Genomic DNA, 12,826 nt, shown 5'->3' on the forward strand with positions numbered 1-12,826 from the left:
AAGACAACCCAGCCACAAGAAGTAAAGCAAATTCACTCAAAGGAGTGAGAATAAGGCACAAAGTAAAATCCTCTAAATCAGACAACCAGCCCAAATCACATAGGGAGGCTGAAGGAACAATTTCAAAATACAATTTAACTGTGCTAATCCCTACTAAATAAAATGAGGGTCATTCTGATGAAAAGTGGAGGTGTAGGCCTGATAATCTGCATGCTAAATTCAAAATCTCACCAAATGAGGCCGCTTGTCTGCAGAATACAGAAGCAACTGAACTGCTGCTGAAAATTAGAGTGTTTATAGGTCAGTATTTTCTCCATTTATGAACTGGCAGTGCAGATCTTGACTTTAGCACAAAAGAATCTAGCAAATCTAGCAAAATTACAGTTTTTGTAATCAGCTTCTAAGTGCCTAATAATGCATTTTTTCAATTATTACAACACCACTTGGAAAGCAAAGGATAAGGATCTTTAGCATGGAATTTGTTCTTTACCACCCTTAAGCAAACCTCACTGCCATACCACCAAATGTATATTTAAATGTGGTGACCTTCAGAAACAAAATACTACAACAGAATCAGGTAGATGCATGTGTGCATATACCTCACAGATGTGGGCATCTGTCTGATGGCAAAAGAAAACCTTTAGAGGAGGTTACAAAATACCAATCAGAGAAACGTGAAACAGCAAGTTCAAATATCTTCAGGATTGCAGGTGAACAGCAGTCAGGTGTAAATAACAATAAAATATCATCATATTCTTGAGTTTATATTATTATATTATTAGTGTTAGCCCTCCTAAAGTCTTGACCACCTCTCAGACACCACAGGGAGAGCCCAAGGGGTCAGCAGATGTGGAGGGGGGCCTCCAGCAGTTCTCAGAGGGGCCACACAGGCACCTGCTGCACACCCCACCAAAGGCACACTGAAAGCTGGGGAGGAGAGATATGCAGGGAAACCTGGTACAGACCCTTCTCTTCACAGCAACAAAATCTCCTCTATCTCTTGCCCTACCAATTAACAACTGGATCTTGCCCCTCTGCTACACAAACTGGACCACAGGAGTACCCGATCCACCTCTAAGTCACCTGCCTGCCCAATATACAGGACATCCCAGAAGGACCAAAGTCTGTCAGCATATCACCAATTCACTCCTAAAACTTAAAAATATTTTTTCTCAAATTAGCCAGTGTTCATAATATCTTTCTATAAAAATCAAAATCAGTGCTTCTTAACACACCTAAAAACTAAAGAAGGAACTCTGGTTTGATCCTAGGGGTGTGGAGGAAGCAGACTCTAAAGCTGTGATCACCATGGGAGCAAAATAGACACAGAAGCAGCCAGCACTTGCAGGGGATCAGATGGTGAACTTTTCACCTACAGCTGTCACACAGCTCACAACTCCTGCCTGGTGCTCTGCAAGACTCAGCACAAAGGTAAACCCTGTCTCAAAGAGTCAAATTTATATGGCTTCAAAACAGAGCATGGAGAAATATCTAACTTTGCTCCCAAAGAGTCCTCTTGAAGGCATCTGTGGTCTACTGAGAGGCAGAAAATGTTTTACATGGGCACAGCTGTACTGTGGACCAAATAAAAATTAATGAGGAAGGAAGGAAGGAAGGAAGGAAGGAAGGAAGGAAGGAAGGAAGGAAGGAAGGAAGGAAGGAAGGAAGGAAGGAAGGAAGGAAGGAAGGAAGGAAGGAAGGAAGGAAGGAAGGAAGGAAGGAAGGAAGGAAGGAAGGAAGGACATTTAAGGTAGGAAGCTGACATAGGTATTTTTTAAAAAATCTCAGTTTTTCTGAACTCATAAGTAATTGCATTTTCAGCCACCTGAACTCAAACAAAAGAAAATAACTGAAAAAATGTTACAGCAAGGGTATCTGTTCAAGACTGAAATAAAATACGTATCTCAAATAGCTGCAAAAATACAACAGTGTGGAAAGTGTAGGTAGATGTTAATTTTCATGGAAAACTCTGTAATCTTGGTCTGATCAATTATGTCTTTCTATGCTGGATGCCTCCACCCTCCCCAATGCAAAGGGAAGTAGCAGCCTGCTGCTGCCAGCAGACAGTCTGCTGAGCAACTTGTCCAGGGATGAGTTGAGAACTGATAAATTTGAGGTCTGATAAACTGAGATCTGATAAAATTGACATCTGAGAAAATACGCAGATCCCATTAAACTCAACTGAAAGTCTGCCATTAATTTTAAATGTTACCTACAGGTACATAAAAATGTCCTAGATTCAGGGACAGACCTTAAGGAATAATACATAAAATAGAAGGAAAGCAGCCAAAAATCTGTTCTGAGTTTTATATTGTCTTCCTACCTCTAGTGAGAAATGATGCCTTTTGCTTCAGTTTCAGGGCATGAAAGCTATTTTATAGAAGGTCCCCACATTTCTTTTGAGAGTTTTTAAAAAATAATTTGCAAAGAATAGGCCAGTTGGTCATACCGAAAGAAAAAGTTGAAGCTGTGATTAATTTTTTTAAAGAAATAAAGCTCCATGACCTAAGAACTTGAAATACACAGGCTCAAATCTCAGGAATCCATCAGCTCCCTGTGTGGAAAGCCAGGTGAAGCTCTGTGCTCACAGCTGTATCTCAAGGTCTCAGCTCTGAAGCTCAGGTTGCCTGCTTCCACCATGTAGCACCCTGGTACCAATCAACTCCCATAAAACACAGGCTAAACATTCTGGGTATTTGACACAGATATTCCCTGTTTGCCAGAAACTCAGAGCTGAACACAGCACAGACATACCGAGGAAGTGGAACTGGCTACAGTGGGGACATAGCAGCTCACTTTTGTTGTCTAGGATCCTTTCTGGTCTGTTTAACTTTCTGAACTTTCAATTACAGATTATATTCAATAAAATAAAAACAATCAAGACACAATATTCTGTGTATTTGTACTCCACAATGAGATGCAGGTGTACAAAGGCTGCCTTTGATTTCCACTGCACTCCACATACCAACAGCACATGTACAGACCACGCAGGCACTGACAGCACTGCTGCCTCTGCAATAAAATACTTTTTACATGATCTACATATTATACAGTCCAAAATTCCAAGAATTACAGAGAAATCATGCATTTAATTTTCCCTCTGACATCAGTATCTGCAACACTCATTTTCAAGACATATATACTATCAAGCAGGAAGTGATTCTAAAATTTGTTTACTCTCTCCTGTAGTCTAGAAAGTCAGAATTTGCATGAATTTGGAAACTAATTTTGTGCAATGTTTTTATAACACAAAAAAAAAAAGCATAAACTTGACAGTGCAACAGTGAAATCCAACAGTTCAGCTAAATTCAGATCTGCCTGATGTTTGTGCTGCTGCTGCTGCTAAAAGGAAGCTAAGGAGTGACCTTGTTTGTGCATGCTTTAGATATCTCAGGCACCATGCATGCCCCTATAATGGTAATCACCTGGGTCATTTCTGTAAAAAGCACAGTAATGTTAAGCCCTGATTCAGTAATTTAAACTCCCACTCATACAACTCCTCTATACACTTTAGATTGTGTAAGCCACCAGCATGTTCACAAAAAACAAGTAATTTAGGTACTAAGCCATTCAACCTATATCCAGAAAAATCTCACCACCACTTTTTAATGGAGGAATTTATCTAAAAAAGGGATCTACTCCCATTTTTCCAACCTAAAAGCTCATATGTGACACAACTGGTAATGCACATGTGTGTGCACTGAGCATGACTACACCTACAGAATGATTAGAGCAAACAAGCTCTAATTATTTGGGGACACTGCATGCACAGATACAAATGCTTATGTAGCTGCAGAGCCACTGTGCCACCCAGCTCCTTTCTTTGGATGTACTAAAGAGACAAAGTATTACAGGACTCAAGAGTGTAATATCCTAGCTAATACCTTGCAAATGAAATACTTAGTCAGCTCATATCCACCATCTCAATTCAAAAGATGTTAAAAAAATGAAGATTTGAATGCTTTAATGACTCAGTTTTTTAGAGCTTTCTATCTCATTTGATTTCCATTCTTATCTGGGTCAAAACCTTTCTCTTTCTGTTTTTGGGGTAGGTTTTTTTGTGTGCGCTTTTTATTTTTGTTAGATTACTTTCAGTCTAGCTGAGTTTCAGAATCATCACTCTGTCACACAAATGTTCACCTTATTACCATCTAGGGAACAGCACAACTGCTGGAAAAGCCATCAGGGCAGGGCTGCTGCTCTTGGTGATGATATTGTTTATATGAATGGGAATATGAAACCACAGCCTAAAATAGATGGTATGAGTAGTGCTTTGGAGAGCATTCTCTCTCCACTGATTACAGAGAAAGCCTTGATGAGCACTTCAGGTCAGATAACAAGCTGTTAAATGGCCATGTCTCACTCATTTTTATCTCTTAGTTCTAATAGAAAGTCACATCTATTTACAGCAAAGAAAGCAAACATAAGCTAGAAGTTCCACTTCCAAATATTACAAAGATGTTATAATTTGAGCAAAAACTATAATTGTTGTGACATAAAAATTGGTTTGCTTTTAATAATTAGAAATAGAGTTAGCCTTTTCTCTAATTTTCTGTGTAAACTTATACAATTTCAATATGAATATTAATAGAAGTATGGAGTACATGAAAATGGGGACAGTGATTTTCAAATCTATTCCATCTCTTTCCTTCCTACTGGAGCTCATACTTTGCATATATTATATTAAACATTGAATATTACAGCTTTAATAGTAGCACTCAATAAGGACAGTTTAAATGAGCATGCACTTATTAACAAACATCAAACAAGGAGTATGGCTGTGGTTAATAACAGCGTGTTTGTGCTGTTTGTGTGAATCACTTTATTAACCATAGTCATGCTCAGCCCAGAGATGACTTCACCTATTGAATCAATGAAGAACATTGACCTCTGAGACAGGAAAAGAAAAATGCCACTCTAGCAATACCATGTAAGAGCATTCCTAAGAGAAGAATTACCAGATAAGGAAAATTGATCAAGCAAAATTCATCAGAACATCTGAGCAACGACTTTTTTTTCTTCTTTTTTTTTTTTTTTGCAGAATGAACTGTAGGAACAAGATGTGCTCACAGTAATATTTCTGATCAAAGCAAATACACAAAAAACTCCACCTCAAGCTCTAGTCCTCAACAAAACAGCCATTTATGCTAAACCCTTACAGGTATAATGGCTGCACAGCCAGCTGCAGCATCCTTTCCCTCCTCTGTATTCTGCATAAAGCAGGAAAAAAAGGCAGCGAGGCTGGAGCAATCTGTCAGTCCCCGGTGAAGACTTTTCCACACCAGGCACTGAATTAGTCTTTGACAGCCAGCACTGGAAAGCAGACCCAGCAATTCAGGAAGCAACAGGGGACAATGTGTCAGTACCAAGTTAAAGGAAAAATCATCCCTAAGAAGTTACAAATAACACTGTTTAATACACGTGGACTTCTTTTTATGTATTCCTTTAACCAGTTTAATTAGCATGATTAAACAGAATTGTTACACAAATTGAAGAAATAGACTAGCAGTAAAGGAGATCAAGTAATTACTAATATACATTATAAACTTAAGGTAATACTTCAACCAAATCTACTAATTTAGCAATTTCAATTCAAAACAAATGCAGATAGGATCTTGATAGTCTTTTTACAACAAAAATTTACATTTTTTTCCTGCAATCCCTGTTTCCACTCTCTTTAGTCAATTATATCTAAAGGCAGCACTTAAAATGGACCATTAGTTTGAGCAATATTAAAACTAAATAATAGGCACACAGAAAAATCATTCCAGAATCTTAAACAAAATTAAAATTAAACACCCTATAAACAGGTAAAAGTTGTATGGTGAATCCATCTATCTACAGGGAACACAGGTGAAATTCAATGAACATATGCCGTTGTGAACACCCCTTGTACAATTATATCACAATCTTTCATTCCTTCTTAAGATTTTTACAAAAAGTGTTTAGTATAGTTTCTCACTTTTCTTTCAACTTTTTTTTAAATCTATGAATTAAAAATCATTATTAATTTGGTGAATATTACCTCATTGGTCAGTCTCAGTACAAATGTACAAGCAAAACCGTGTATCAGTTATGATGCAACAGTAGGTGAGAACCCCTCTACTTTTCTGCACATATTCATCTCTCAGTGTTCTTTTTGTTACTTTATAGAATATAACTGAGCTTTTGAAAATCTAAAACAAATTTAACCTGAATCCATCATTTAACCTCACTGCAAAGCCATCAGTATAAGAAAATAATGTGTCAAACAAGTCAAGCATTTTGGTGTCCAGCATATTTCTCTGCAATGTATTGCTATACTTGTGTCTGCTAGTTATGCACCCATAATACTATTTTTATATATAACCAAAGTAGTAACTTGTACTAAAAATTCTGCTATTAGGGAATCAAATGATCATTTTTAGACTGGTTTTGTTTTATTAATATAATGATTTTTAAATAAATCAGTCCAAAAATTTCTGAAAAACAGAAAAGACTTTTGTTTTCTGCAGTATGATCTCTGACTAGGGATTTACAAGCCTTAAAACTCCAAACTCAGTTCATTTTCTCGATTTAACATAAAAACAGTTTTCTGAAAACAGAAAAACCCCACACTGGTTTGGAGCTTAAAGAAGTAGCTGAAGTTCATCATAAGAAACAGAGAAAGAAAGTAAAAGAAATTACAAAGAAGATTGACATAGTGGAGTCAGACAGAAAAAAAAAGTGCCTTGTCTTTACCTGTAACAGAAAACACATGAGGAGATATTGAAAACTAAGAGTTTTCTACCCTGTGACCACCCAGTGATGTATTCTGTAATGCATATTATCTATAATTCTGAAGTCAGTTTTCTCTCAGGTGAACACTGCATAGACAAGCAGCCTCTGGAAGCAACTACGTGGACTGCTGAGGAAGTATCATGCTTTTTATTGTTGGACCTTGGACTGCACACTTCTGCTTACCCCCCTGCATAACTAGGAATTGCTATTACACTGCATAACACAACAAAAAAATCTTCAGTGTACTGGCCAGGGCTTCAATAACACTGTTTGCTTCAAATAGTCTTATTTAAAACATACATGAAAATGATGTACAGATGTGGAAAAGGAGCCAGTAACTCTTGTAAAAAGTGAACAGGAGTGATCACTGCATTCTCCTGCATAACAGGAGGATGTTCTACTTCAAACAGTTGCTTTCAGATAAGCCTGCTCTCCAGCAACAAAAAGACAGATATTTTAGGGGAATGGCTTGACAAAGGTTAAGAAACCAACAAAGCAAAAAACCCCACTTCTAAGCTTGTACTAGGAAGACTTAAATTTTCATCAAGAGTACTATGAATAGTAACAGATTTTTCCTAGTAAGTATCTAAGCTTTAAATAAGCAATTCTGTAAGAATCTTGTTCTTCCATTTTTTTTTCTTGCCATTTCATCACATATTCTTATTTATATACTTGTGTGATTATTCCCTATACATTCAAATTGCTGATTTTCTTATTTATACTCTATTGTGTTTATTCTGTACCTGAGAATAAATTGCTCATTCTCAACTTTACTTTACTTTAATCACTGCTTCCATAAATTGTTTTATGTTAAAGTAGACAGCCTAGAAAAAGAACAGCAAAAGAACTAAGGCAACAAAATCAGATATATGAATTTCAACTCTTCTCAGACATTGACTAGAAAAATCCCAAAGACTGATATTTGGAGAGGAAATCCCCCTCCTAGGTCCAAATGTCAAACTGAGAGGGTCACATAGTCAATCTACAACTGTTAACAACTCCATCTCAACTGTGGGACCAGAAAATCTCATTATTTTACAGTAATCTTTCATAGTAAGTAACTCCTTTCTGGCATGCTATCCCATCAATGCTGATTAATGTTAGTCTGCTCAGAGCTAGCAGAGTCTACTTGACACTGGCTTGGGATCTGCTCATTCCTGTTTGATGCTCTGACTTGGCTGCACCTATATTAAATTACAGTGTAGCAAGAATGAGTCCACAGAACTAATATGGGGAATAACAGCTATGATAATTTAGGGACCTAGTACTGGACCACCCAATCTGAAAGCCAATTAAAGAAGAAGATGAACGTGTTTGTATCTATTAATAAACAGTAAATAAAACAGTATTTTCTTGTATCACCAATGGGTTAAAACAGCTTTCTGATTGATGAAATGGATGGTTTCACTATTTATTTGAAAATAATATAAAGTGTCCAGTTATAGCATATTCTAGTTAGTGGTCTATCCATCAGCTCTAAATCCCCCTGAGCTGTGATACCTCTACCCTGTGTCCTACAGTCCTGGTTTCATTCCCAAACTTATTCTCAGGCTCCATTCTGGAGAAAGACAAGTTCTTCCCCAAGGAAAAAGCAAAGCATGGCCTAGGGGTTGGTTTGCTTGTCACAGAGAACCCAAAAGTGAACCACGCCACACTGGCTCCCCCTGCCAAGGGCACCGGCCCTGCTGCAGCACGCTGTGTGTCCTCAGATGCCTGCACATGGAAATATCATGTCTCTGTCTTCAGGTTTCAAGAACAGCATCACTGTGGGCTGTGTTATTTTTGGCACTTTGAACTGAGGAACCACACACACATATAAAACAAACAAAGAATATGCCAGAGCCAAAGAAACACTCTGTGAGCCAAAGGCAACGAGGTGTAGCCCCAGCATAACTGCTCCAGAGAGTGCCAGGGCAGTCCCTGTCATGGTACAGGGAGATGGAATAGACACAGCCTATAGAAGAGACAGAAAGAGAAGCTAATCAACTTAATTAGTCATGAAATGCCACAAAGGGAAAGAGAAAAAAAAATCATGAGGAAGGATGTGAAGAAGAAAAGAATTATGTTTTGGTTCTTTACATTAGTTTTCATGGAATAGTTTGAAACCAGAATGAAAAAAAAAAAAAAGTCTTGAAAGCTCCCAGTATTAGTTCTAGAATACCAGATTTGCCAACTGGGTATGTTAATAACATTAACTTAATAGCTAATGAACTATGAACTAATCATAAAGATTATGAAATGTTCATATATTGCTACTGAGGAAACCAAATATTTTGCAAGAAAAGGGGTATATATTTAATTAATACTTAATTAAATCTTAGGAGTCCAATTACCTGTAAGGGAATTATGGAGAAAACACTATAAAAGGAGCAGGAAGATTGGAATAGCCAAAAAGAGAACTTTAAAAACATGTCTGTACAGAAATACTTACCAATCTGCTATGCAACTGAATGTCAATAATTCATCCTACTCATCTAAATATGCATGCCTTTTTCCCAGTGTATTTTAAGGCATTTTATTCCATAGAATCAATTCTTGAGGTTACCCCAAAACCAGAACAGATGGAAGATAATGAGGAAAAAACAGGAAGTCAAATCATAGTTATAATTTTTAACACAATTTAGGGATGAACAATTTGTCAGGCTGCACTCATGACAGAGAATTCACAGGATATGGAAAGCCATTTCTTCACTAGTGCCTACAGCATAACTAGTACCAACAATCCAATAATGCTCATCTAAATACTTGATACGCTAGGGTCAAATTAACCCAATATCCAGTCTAGACAGAAAAAATAATATTTCTTGATAAATACCTCTTAGAAATTTTGTTATTTAGAAATGTGGTGATTTAGAAATATTAGCTAGTTCTTGTAGTCAAATTGTAAACTATTGCCATTCATGGACTTCAGATACCTTGTGACAATATAAGCCAGGTGAGAATATTTATTTTCTGTACCTTCACAGAAATGCTATCACTGCCTTCAAGTGAGCTCTGTCATTAAATAAAAATACACTGGATATACTGAAGCTTATGTACAAAGGTAGGAATTTAAGTATATATCTTAAAGTTCTCTTCCAAAGGTAGTTTGCATTCAAAATGCTAATTCTTTTAAAGTCACATCACTCTTTCTTCTTGTTAGTATTGGTTTTCAGTCCTTCATTCAGTTTGCAAGTTACTGAAAAATGCTTCTTTCCAACCCATGGAAAGTGCATTTCCAACTATACTGTACCCTCACAGGAAGTCAGTAAAGCTGCAGAATCCCTTTCATATGATGATTTTTCGAGGATTTTTTTCTGAGACGCTGAGTCTGTGCAGTGTGGTCTCTTCCCTACCAATGCCTTAAGTATTTATATAACACTCCAATTAACTCTGTCATATTCTTGCCATTTTCACAACTTCGTTTTTAATTCTTTACAAAACAGACACCTTTCTTATGCTTCTTACTACTTCTCTGCATGGAATGACTTTTCTAAAAAATTGCCAGAAGTTCAAAAAGCTTACTAATTAATGTCTTAAAGGCTCTAACTTGCATATTCAAATTTTCCAAGTGACTCTTCCCTTGATGTGAGACAGTTTTCAATCACTTCTAATCACGCATTTTTCTGTTCTTGCCTTTCCCCCTCATCAATTTAAAAAGCAAAGCATACTTGATCTCATCTACTTTTAATTAAAGGGCCTCTTTCCTTATAGGTTTTTCCTGATAATATCAGAAGTACCTTCTAGTGCTCTAAGCTCCTCCTACACTATCCTCCTACTCTTATGTTCTCTGCAGATAATGTGTGCCTAGTTCTGTAGATTTTTCTTGTCTCGTCTCCATTGACAGTACCTTCTGGAAGTCTTCCTTTACACAAGTAATCTTCTTTCAATTATACTTAAAGTGCACAGGTAACAATTTGCATACTTGCATGTATTATATAAATTTATCTGTTTTGCATATTGAGTTGGAACAGTTCATAATCTACAAACAATGAATCCTCTTTTTATATTATGAACATTTCCTCCCAGGTCATTAAAAGCAAGTGTTCCTTGAGATGTACATTGTCTTCTACTCAGCACCAGAGGTCTAAGAAAAGTAAGAATTAAATTAAATAAAAAAGAATATGTAAAGAAGAAGGATACAACCATGCTGAAAGCACATTAGGAGAAAAGCCAAAAAATCAATTTGTTTGAAGTAACAAACCATCCAGTGAAGAAAGCAACAGTTCTTCATAACAATCTGCTATAAAGTGTTTAGACTAACGGGTCACAAAATATACAGGACAACTTGTCTCTAGCAGCAAATGAATTCCTAAATCAGGAGAAAAAAAAACTCCATTCAAAAACCAAATCATGAATCATCTTTTTAATATGTGAAGTTATCTGAAAGTACCCATTTGTCATCCACTATATGACACATAGGAAGACTGTTACTTACCTTAAACATGGATTTATAAAAAAAAAATTCTCTTGCTCTTTTTATATATTCTTACTCAGGAATATGACATGCTTCCATAATGTCACTGTAGTTATTACTTTCTGTCAATCCCAAGAGGTGTTAGCACTTCTAAAAAATGTTACTGGTACAAATATTAAAACCTTCCTTATAGCTCCAACTATGTACAGATGCTCATAATTTTCAATTTTGACCATTATTTTTAAAAATTCTTAGTATTTGTATGTTTGCCTATATGCCCAGACACTGATTGATCTTTTAAGGAATTGCAGTTGACCTGGCCAAATGATTTTGAGCCTGGAAGAATGTATTAGTTGCTCAGTTTTCATTAGAAGAGATATTCTGATGACATGGTAATTTTGTAGCTTTATTTTGAATACTATGTATTATGCATACTCATTTTCTATGTCATCTGTATTTCTTCATCAACCACTGGTACCATACTGCAATTCAAAGGTCTTTATCATTTCCTTGTCAAAAGTTATCTCCTTAGGAATGTCACATAATAGAAACCAGATCAGTGTTCATCACTCTTGTCACTGATGTGCATGGGGAGAATTTACAATGCCCAAGTACTTTTTACATTAATCTTCACTGCTAACACCTTGTTCATCTTTCTCAAAGTACTAAGGCTTTTTGTATTTCTGTTTAGTCACCTTTTTTTTTCTGATTGAAAATTAGTCATGCAATCTGGACCTAGACTTTTTAAAAAAAATCAAACTACCCATCAGTTACTAAAAGCAGTACTTCTTTTTCTAGCATCTGATTATTTGTTTTCACAACCTTGCTTGTAATTTGTCTGACCTAACTTTACCCAGCTAAATGTTATTCCCACTATCTTAAGCTAGGCATCTCCCATAAGAGTGGGATGAATTCCAGCTAGACATGCCTGTCTCCCTTTATTACATCTAAAAAGAGCACAAACAGCTAACAAACTCAGCTAATATGTAGCCTAGAGCAAGTAATTCAAAATGTTAAAATGGAAAGTGTATAGCATTAGTTTGCCCACTTGTCTCTGTGGAGACATCATGAAAAAAAATATATATATACTTTAATGCCTTCTAGAACTCTACTATGGCCTCAAAAGTGAAATTCCCTAAAATACAAACTCTTTTCAAACCCTCTTGGAATTCCCTATCTCTGGAAAGGTGCCCTTCAGTTTGATGGCCCATTTCACTTTTTGTAGAAGCCAGGTACACATTAATTCACTTGGGACATCATCCTTCTTTCTGCACTTCACTGTTCATTATGTTTGGAAAACCTGAACTGTTGCGCTTCTTCCACTTAGTTTTGCCTGTCACTTCCACCCCAGAACTTCCAAACTCTGCCAGTGGACTCTTGTCATGGGCCATGTTATCATGATTTTCACTTTACTACTCACCTGCACTGTTTATAACTCTCCTCATTAGTGGCCCCTGCCTTCATTATCAGCTCACATTGGTTCTGGCAACTGAAGAGTTGCCAACTGGTTACTTTAGTACTTTTAAATTATTCATATTGATTACTTTGACAAATGTGATGTACATGTCAGCCTGGAAATGCAGACAAAGCAGAGAGGGGCACAAAGCCCTCTGTTTTTATTACAGGCTGCTACAAGTAATACTGTAGACCCTTCTACACAGTGCAAGCTCC

The 12,826-nt window shown here is 36.6% G+C and overlaps 1 protein-coding gene across 6 annotated transcripts in view; it reads right to left on the reverse strand.

The window, feature by feature from the left end:
• ZMYND11 (zinc finger MYND-type containing 11) overlaps positions 1-12,826 on the reverse strand; it is a 103,252-nt gene that overhangs the window by 45,887 nt on the left and 44,539 nt on the right. The window lies entirely within an intron of this gene.

The sequence above is a fragment of the Lonchura striata genome, chromosome 1 (genome assembly GCF_046129695.1).
Source record: "Lonchura striata isolate bLonStr1 chromosome 1, bLonStr1.mat, whole genome shotgun sequence".
In the NCBI taxonomy this organism is placed as follows: Eukaryota; Metazoa; Chordata; class Aves; order Passeriformes; family Estrildidae; genus Lonchura; species Lonchura striata.